The sequence below is a fragment of the Ahaetulla prasina genome, chromosome 2 (assembly GCF_028640845.1).
Source record: "Ahaetulla prasina isolate Xishuangbanna chromosome 2, ASM2864084v1, whole genome shotgun sequence".
Classification (NCBI taxonomy): Eukaryota; Metazoa; Chordata; class Lepidosauria; order Squamata; family Colubridae; genus Ahaetulla; species Ahaetulla prasina.
The window spans coordinates 7,465,627-7,471,626 of record NC_080540.1 but is presented as its reverse complement, the minus strand read 5'-3'; the positions used below and the strand labels follow the sequence as shown (position 1 = coordinate 7,471,626).

Here is a 6,000-nt window from a genome sequence, read left to right as displayed (position 1 = left end):
TGTTTCTGCCTGGTTTCGAACCAGGGACCTTTTGCGTGTTAGGCAAATGTGATAACCACTACACCACAGAAACTAGACATAGGGGAAGCTCTCAATTAGCACATCCATATCTTTTGCTGGCCATTCCAGATGTGTGTTTGCAGTATGAGAGGGCTTAAAGAGCTCTTACAGAGTATTTTCTTTAGAGATTTGTGCCCTCCAGAGGTCAGTGATAGAGTGAAAGGTGTGGGAGCAAAACATAAATCATTCTCAGGCTGCTGATTCAACTCTGCATTTCAGGACAGTGTTTCTTTTGCAAAAGATCCCCCATACAAGCCATGTTGTGACTCCGGTCCCCGAGCCTGTCCTCATGGAGGAGAAGGAGGAGGAGAGTGAGGGAGAGGAGCTGACAAGGCCTCCCTCTCCAGGTCCCTCCTTCCTGGCAACGCCTCAAGTGCCGGCGGAAGGCCAGGAGGAAGGCGTGTCAGAGCCCCCACAGATAGAGGACGAGGAGGATCAATCCTGGATTGACCCTTGGCAGCGTCGGCAAAAGAGGCGTGCACAGCAGAGGAAGAGGTGTGGCAGCCCCAGAGAGTGCTGAGTCACTGAGCCACACCCCACAGGGGATAAAAGCGGATGGGGTTGCCATCTGGCCCTTGTGACAGACAAAAGCTACTAAAGGTGAACTGCATCGTGTGAGCTTCAGACAGTTTTTGGATTTAAGGCTTGGATTTTCGTGAGTAACTCTTGACCATTCTTTAGACGACTGGTTGCTCCGGCGACGGACTGTAAACACGCTGACTCTTGATAAGACACTTGGCAGCCACTTGGAGAATCACTGCCAGAAGTTTCCTCTGCCAAAGGAAACCAGGCCAACTTGTAAATAAATTGCTGGCAGACGTTCTTCGGGAGGTGTATTTTCTTAGGTGAGGTGGGGGGGACAGAACAAGCCATTACGTCACAAGCAAAGATTAAAAAGTGGAAGGAACCTAATTGAAGAGCTCATGCGAGCAATTCAGTGCTTCTACATAGAGTGGTGCCACTGATCTTTCAAAGATTTGCCCATCTACAGTGGGGTAAAAAAGTATTTAGTCAGCCACCAGTTGTGCAAGTTCTCCCACTGAAAAAGATGAGAGGGGCCTGTAATTGTTATCATAGGTATACCTCAACTAGGAGAGACAACATGAGAAAACACATCCAGAAAATCACATTGTCTGATTTGTAACGAATTTATTTGCAAATTATGGTGGAAAATAAGTATTTGGTCAATATCAAAAGTTCATCTCAATACTTTGTTATATATCCTTTGTTGGCAATTACAGAGGTCAAACGTTTTCTGTACGTCTTCACAAGGTTTTCACACACTGTTGCTGGTATGTTGGCCCATTCCTCCATGCAGATCTCCTCTAGAGCAGTGATGTTTTGGGGCTGTCGCTGGGCAACAAGGACTTTCAACTCCCTCCAAAGTTTTTCTATGGGGTTGAGATCTGGTGACTGGCTAGGCCACTCCAGGACCTTGAAATGCTTCTTACGGAGCCACTCCTTTGTTGCCCAGGCGGTGTGTTTAGGATCATTGTCATGCTGAAAGACCCAGCTAGGTTTCATCTTCAATGCCCTTGCTGATGGAAGGAGGTTTGCACTCAAAATCTCACGATACATGGCCCATTCATTCTTTCCTTTACACGGATCAGTTGTCCTGGTCCCTTTGCAGAGAAACAGCCCCACAGCATGATGTTGCCACCCCCATGCCTCACAGTAGGTATGGTGTTCTTTGGATGCAACTCAGCATTCTCTCTCCTCCAAACACGACGAGTTGAGTTTCTAAAAACATTTCTACTTTGGTTTCATCTGACCATATGACATTCTCCCAATCCTCTTCTGCATCATCCAAATGCTCTCTAGCAAACTTCAGACGGGCCCGGACATGTACTGGCTTAAGCAGAGGGACATGTCTGGCACTGCAGGATCTGAGTCCCTGGCGGTGTAGTGTGTTACTGATGGTAGCCTTTGTTACGTTGGTCCCAGCTCTCTGCAGGTCATTCACTAGGTCCCCCTGTGTGGTTCTGGGATATTTGCTGACCGTTCTTTGTGATCATTTTGACCCCATGGGGTGAGATCTTGCATGGAGCCCCAGATCGAGGGAGATTATGAGTGGTCTTGTATGTCTTCCATTTTCTAATTATTCCTCCCACAGTTGATTTCTTCACACCAAGCTGCTTGCCTGTTGCAGATTCAGTCTTCCCAGCCTGGTGCAGGTCTACAATTTTGTTTCTGGTCTCCTTCGACAGCTCTTTGGTCTTCACCATAGTGGAGTTTGGAGTGTGACTGTTTGAAGTTGTGGACAGGTGTCTTTTATACTGATAACAAGTTCAAACAGGTACCATTAATACAGGTAATGAGTGGAGAACAGAAGAGCCTCTTAAAGTAGAAGTTACAGGTCTGTGAGAGCCAGAAATCTTGCTTGTTTGTTGGTGACCAAATACTTATTTTCCACCATAATTTGCAAATAAATTCGTTACAAATCAGACAGTGTGATTTTCTGGATGTGTTTTCTCATGTTGAGGTATACCTATGATGACAATTATAGGCCTCTCTCATCTTTTTCAGTGGGAGAACTTGCACAACTGGTGGCTGACTAAATACTTTTTTACCCCACTGTAGGTGGATGTGGCTATCAGCAAACCTTAGGAGCTTAATGACAGAGGCAAGCATCTAATTTTAGAAAGGCTATCTAGGACAGCAAAGCTGGCTGGGGAATTCTGGGAGTTGAAATCCTCCAGGCTTAAAGTTGCCAAAGTTGGAGACCCCTGATCTAGGAGGTATTTCTTTTTCTGCATTGTGTCTTGGTGAAATTGCCAAATCTTCACCTCCTACAACCGTAATGGCAAACCTTTTTGGCACCGAGTGCCGAAAAAGGGAGCACTTTGTACGTTCGTGCTCATCTGGGCCACGACCAGGAAGAGGAGCTGCCCGGGGGCATGCGTGTGGCAGAAAATGAACTTCTGGTTTCCAACATGCCAGCAAGTCTTCCGTTTACTGCCATGCACACGGATGTGCTGATTAGCTGGCTGGCGCACATACTCACGCCAGAAAATGGAAGATCAGCTCCTCCAGTTTCTGGCACTGCCACATGCACAAAGACCAGCTGATCATTGCATGCACATGCGCACCAGAAACGTGGAAAAGGAGTGGGCAATATCACGCGTGCCAGGCGACATGGCTCCGCATACCGCTTCGGGCACATGTGCCATAGCTTCGCCATCACGGTCCTATAAAGAGCTTCCTTGAGATCTTGGAGCTACTTACCTGTCTCTTCTGCAGAAACCTTTTGTCCTAAAGGGAACAAGATTCCCACAGTTGCACAATGCGGTGAAACATCACTCAACTTTCTTAACTTGCAACCTGTACAAACGGAGGCTGGCATTGATCTGATCTTGTATTCTCTGCAGGAACCAAAACGTAGAAGTAATTTCCCCTCTCTCAGGCCCGGGGCCTTGTCTGCTTTTTCTTCTGGGAGGTAAAGCTAATGAAGCAGGTGGCTAAATATTTAAGTCTGGCAGAAAAAAAAATATTGAAAGATTGGGAACTGCAATTTCAAGATGAAGAAACAATCCATTGCCTTCATATATTGTTCAATTTATCAAGCAGGCCGTCCCTGGGTGGATTCGAACCACCATCCTTCTGGTTAACAGCCAGACGCGCTAACCCATTGCGCCACAGAGACCTGGCACAGGCCTCCCTCTTGGCTCCCCCACCTGAGCATCCAAGACCCAGTGTGTGCCTCTCTCCTGCCATCAGATGGGAAAAGAGAAGCCCTGGATATATAAATATTGCTTCTCTTGAGACAGACTCTCAACAGCTGTGCCAGTGGTGTAGGGGCATCATGCAGGGTTCCCAATCTTGCGACCCGGGTTCGAGTCCCGGCTGGCGCAGGTCTCCTTCCACCTTTTGCTCTTCTAGGATGTACAGATCCTGTTTTAGTAGGAAAAATGGAGAAATGCGCTTGATAGCCGGCACTGATCTCACCTTGGATCCGCAATAGGAACCAAAATGTAGAAATGATTTCCCAATTTCCCCATTCTTGCCAACAGGGACGGGCTTTGAATCCAGGCATGCAGAGCACAGAGCATTAGCTGTCTATCAACTTCCCCACTCAGCCATTTTCTCAAGGTAAGGCTACATCAGGTGTTCCTGGCTAGACTCAAACTATCTCCATCCTTCTGCTTAATGGCCAGATACCCTTGGCCCTTTGTGTTCCAGAAATGGGAGATATTGTTCTACATGAGCCTACTTGGAAGAGCTGACATCCATCTGTCTCCCCTATTGGATCATAAACAGCTTTCATCCTCCAAGTTGGGGTAGGTGACAACTGCAATTCCTGCAGTTGTCATCTACCCCAACCGAAAATCCAAGGGAAGCTGGTTGCATGGACAAGCCTACACGGAGAACCCAAGGGTAGGGTAGGGTGGGATGGGATGAGGGGAAAGAAAAAGGAAGAAAAGGTAAGGTGTTTTTCTGGCAAATTCAGCCTATTTTTCCATGAAAATGATCCTTCCTGAAAATTCCACCTAAAGGACAATGGATTTTTGCAAACAAAAGCTTTCCCTGGCCGGGAATTGAACCCGGGCCGCAGCGGTGAAAGCGCTGAATCCTGACCACTAGACCACCAGGGAAAGACAAGGGAGCCTTCATCCCACCAGCTTCTCCTTGGATGGTTCATCAACTCCAGCTTCAAGTCCTGCAAGTGGGAAGGTTTGTAAGAAAGCCAGAGAATTTCTTCCTTTGAGACTTTCACTTTCTCCTTGGTTGGAAAACCCCAAGTGTTGGTGGCTTGCAAAGAGACCCCTGCCCCACCACCCAGGCTTTCAGGCAGAAGAATGGCCAGGTGGGAGTGGAGAGAGGCTTTCTCAAAACTTTCTCAGACCACCCAACATCGACAAGGTTACGAGGCTTGCTACTGTCAACCCTGAAGCGAACCTGGCTGAGTCCATCTTTGATGCTTCAAGGTTGCCACAAGACAGAGGGGGAAGAAAGGGAGGGGGGAAAGTTAGATAGCTCAGCTTTGCAGTCAAAACAACAAATTTTCTTGTGGGAACCAAGATCATTCTAGCAGGCGGCTGAGAAGAGGAAGAGTGGAGTAACCAAGTTTCCTGCCAGCATCCCTATTGGACAATGTGACCAATGACCTGGGAGGAAGGGGGAACTTTCACTTTTTAAGTCGGTTTTTACCAGTTATGCCAATATGATGTATCCAATTAAATTGTTCTTTGAGGAATTTACCTGCCTTGGAGTTCTGCTTTCTATGGGTGCTTTCTATGCTTTGTATATTTTGTGGACAGTAAGAACACTACTCAATTCAAAGTTCTTTCCACACTCACTGCATTGATATGGTTTCTCACTTGTGTGGATGCTTTTATGGGCAGTAAGATCACCCTTCCTCCTAAAGTCCGTTCCACATTCTACACATTTATATCGTCTTTCTACTGTATGGATCAGTCTAAGGTTAGTAAGCCGAATGACCCGAGGAAAACCATTTTTAATTCCGCTTTGCGATCGGTTTGTCTCCTCACTCTTTGGTTGCATCTGATCTGCAAACCTCCTTTCCCCCCCACCCTTTGGATGGGTCGTTTGGCCTTCCTCCTTGTAATTCTTATTCTCTTGCCCATTAAAACCTTGAAAAAGAAAAATGAAAACCGTAGCAAGAATAAGGTAATGATTAAAGATCAAACTTTTTCTTCTGAAATTTATCTGATCAATATCTTTTGGCTGCTAATAAAAGATCCGAAGTCAGGTTTTTTACCAAATAAGCATTCCCAAGAGGGCTCCTGCCAGGTTGATACAGCAAGAACGGAACACTTCACAATGAACCTAAGACGAAACCCTGATCTAATCTTTAACCACCAGTGTGCCAATGACCTGGGTCAGTTCCATGGTGTCATGAACTCCTGAGTGTCAGCGTTCCAGAAAAAAAAACCCAACTCCAAGTAAAAACTCTGAAGCATTTTTCAAAGTTCTATTTAC

At 46.5% G+C, this 6,000-nt stretch overlaps 3 non-coding genes across 3 annotated transcripts; all 3 read right to left on the bottom strand.

The window, feature by feature from the left end:
* Window positions 1-73, bottom strand: TRNAV-AAC (transfer RNA valine (anticodon AAC)). Its single transcript has one exon. It is a non-coding gene; the product is annotated as a tRNA-Val (tRNA).
* Window positions 74-3,629: 3,556 nt separating this feature from the next.
* On the bottom strand, window positions 3,630-3,703 carry TRNAN-GUU (transfer RNA asparagine (anticodon GUU)). Its single transcript has one exon. It is a non-coding gene; the product is annotated as a tRNA-Asn (tRNA).
* An 877-nt stretch (window positions 3,704-4,580) lies between these two features.
* On the bottom strand, window positions 4,581-4,652 carry TRNAE-UUC (transfer RNA glutamic acid (anticodon UUC)). The gene has a single exon. It is a non-coding gene; the product is annotated as a tRNA-Glu (tRNA).
* Window positions 4,653-6,000: the final 1,348 nt, after the last annotated feature.